Source organism: Penaeus vannamei, chromosome 3 (genome assembly GCF_042767895.1).
Source record: "Penaeus vannamei isolate JL-2024 chromosome 3, ASM4276789v1, whole genome shotgun sequence".
NCBI lineage: Eukaryota > Metazoa > Arthropoda > Malacostraca > Decapoda > Penaeidae > Penaeus > Penaeus vannamei.
In genome coordinates, this window is record NC_091551.1 from 22,778,714 (window position 1) to 22,781,213 (window position 2,500).

At 38.2% G+C, this 2,500-nt stretch overlaps 1 long non-coding RNA gene across 1 annotated transcript in view; it reads right to left on the reverse strand.

Annotated features, from left to right (window-relative positions):
• Positions 1-1,476: 1,476 nt before the first annotated feature.
• Positions 1,477-2,500, reverse strand: part of LOC113814343 (uncharacterized) — a 1,207-nt gene continuing 183 nt past the window's right edge. The window contains exon 2 of the long non-coding RNA XR_003476457.2: positions 1,477-2,100. This is a non-coding gene — a long non-coding RNA (uncharacterized lncRNA). The remainder of the gene's footprint in view (positions 2,101-2,500) is intronic.

A 2,500-nucleotide genomic window follows, 5' to 3' on the forward strand; every position in this document is an offset into this window, starting at 1 on the left:
TAAATATTCTACAACTTGTGTTCTTGTTTTCTTCAATGCAAGATCGATGAAGCACAACAGTGAACGCACCACGACATGTCACCCTGACCAACCAGGAGTCTCTTAGATTCATTAAGATTTTACAGTCTTATGGACACACACACACACACACACGACACACACACACACATACACACATAAACACACTCGTGCACACACATTCACATACACGCACACACATACGTCCGCGCGCACACATGTCTAGATTTGTATCTATATTGATCTGTCTCTTATTCATCTACTTGTCTATCCATCTACCTACCAACCTATCTATCTATCTATAAACTTCATTACTTATATCATACAACGAATAACTGCAATAACACTCGAGTTGACAATACAAGTAGTAATCAAAATAATCGCGACTACCACTAGTTTTGACACTAATCAGCACCACTGTAGGTATGTGTGTGTGTGTGTGTGTGTGTGTGTGTGTGTGTGTGTGTGTGTGTGTGTGTGTGTGTGTGTGTGTGTGTGTGTGTGTGTGTGTGTGTGTGTGTGTGTGTGTGTGTGTGTGTGTGTGTGTGTGTGTGTGTGTGTGTGTGTGTGTGTGTGTGCGTATATTGAGCTACTGACGGTGACCTTGAGGATTCTGACGGCCCTCTCCTCCGCGCCTGGCCGTTCCATTCATATTTTATTACGCGACTGTTCGGTGTGGATTTCTGTGGAATTTCTCCGGTTCTGCGGCGACCAGGTTATTGTGTTGATTTGTTTGGCTTTATGATGTTTTTCTTGACTATAATTTTAATCATGGTATGGATATATGTGTATATACATGTGTGTGTGCGTGAAATCGAGTGAGAGAGAGAGAGAAATAGATTAATTTAGATAAATAGATAGGTGGTAGATATATATATAGATAAATAAATGATTTTTTTCTCCAACAGTAATATTTTCTTAGTGTAGTAAGTGCTGTTTAGATTCAGATATCTCGTTACTAAGAAAATATTCGACGAACATATATTGTTTTATGAATTCTCCTGTGTAGATTACAATTCATTGATAACTTATTTATCTCATTCTTCCTATACACATGGGATCATATTGAAGTATACTTTTGACTAATATATGTTATATTCATAGATAATATTATTAACTGATTTCTTTTCAATTTGTATATAATTCTTTGGGTTTTACATACCTATTTCGGATAGAATACCAAGCGCTAATATGTGCCTTTCACTGCGGACTTCCTACTTAGAGAGAACAAAGATATTGAAACGCCAATTTTACCAATCAGGTTTTTTTCCTTTTCCTTTGCATCTGTTTTACTTCCTTCATCCTTTTTCTTTCCCTCTCCACCCTTGACATTTCCCCATTCATTAACCTAAAATTATACAGAATTTGATTTGCAAGGTTTAAGGTAAGCTAACCTCAGTTGTTGTATTTTGCAATTATCATTGATACAGCTGTTTTAGGTCGAGTTTAAAACAAGCATTAACGAAAATATAATTTATTCAACAGTGATAGAAATAACTTTCCAATGAGGAAAGTCTACACGATCACAAGGAACTTCACCAATACATCAACACAGGGAATGACACGCCGTCCAGAAACATCGCTGACCGAGAGAGAATGAACAAAGTAATTGTATTCTTATGGAAACAATGCAAGTATCTTTTTTGGTCGTTAAGAGTACATAAACAGATTAGAATACAGTTTGATATCGGTGAGTTTGTCAATTCATCGAATCACAAATCGTACGTAATGACTACAAGAAGTATCTAATCTCTGCAATCTTTAAGACAGCGAACGAAAGAGGTGATTCCCTTCTTCTGGCCGCGCCTAGACAGGAGCAGCTGCATCAGAAGGCCAAGGAACGCTTGCAGAGCTGACAGGAAAGATGTTCGGCTGACGTTTGCTCCTGGAGGTGGAAGGGAAAGGGGGCCTGGCAGGGGTTAGTCGCCAGGGACAGTCCGAGATCCGTTCAGGGGTCGAGTTGCCATATGTCAGTCCGGGGACGGTAGGTTGGGTACCTGCCCCTGGTACAGAGCCGTAGCTTCTTACCAGGGGCAGGCACTGGCAAGTGCCCCTCGCCCCTGTCGCCTCTGAAACATCTCACTGTAAAGTAAAAACAGAAAGAATGAAAAACACGTAATATGCCTTTAAGGATGATATTAGTCAATGATTCATACACAACTACATAAGCATGGATGATTTTTAGATATATAAGTTAAATTTACAAGTCGATTAAATTAAATTTAAACGCAATGAGGATATGCAGTGTGAAATTGGTGATAATGAATAATTTGTCAGTTTGGAATTCTCAACACTTAATCATACATAACGCACAATAGTATGGTCGATTCTGTGTCATATCAACTTCAAACGATAATTTCTACATTACTGTTGTAATACTTGTTCTATGGAAGTACCACAATGATAAACAATACTGGTATAACCTGAAATTAACATATTTCTATTTCACATTCCCGGAGTTAAATTTTACACTGTAATGAAA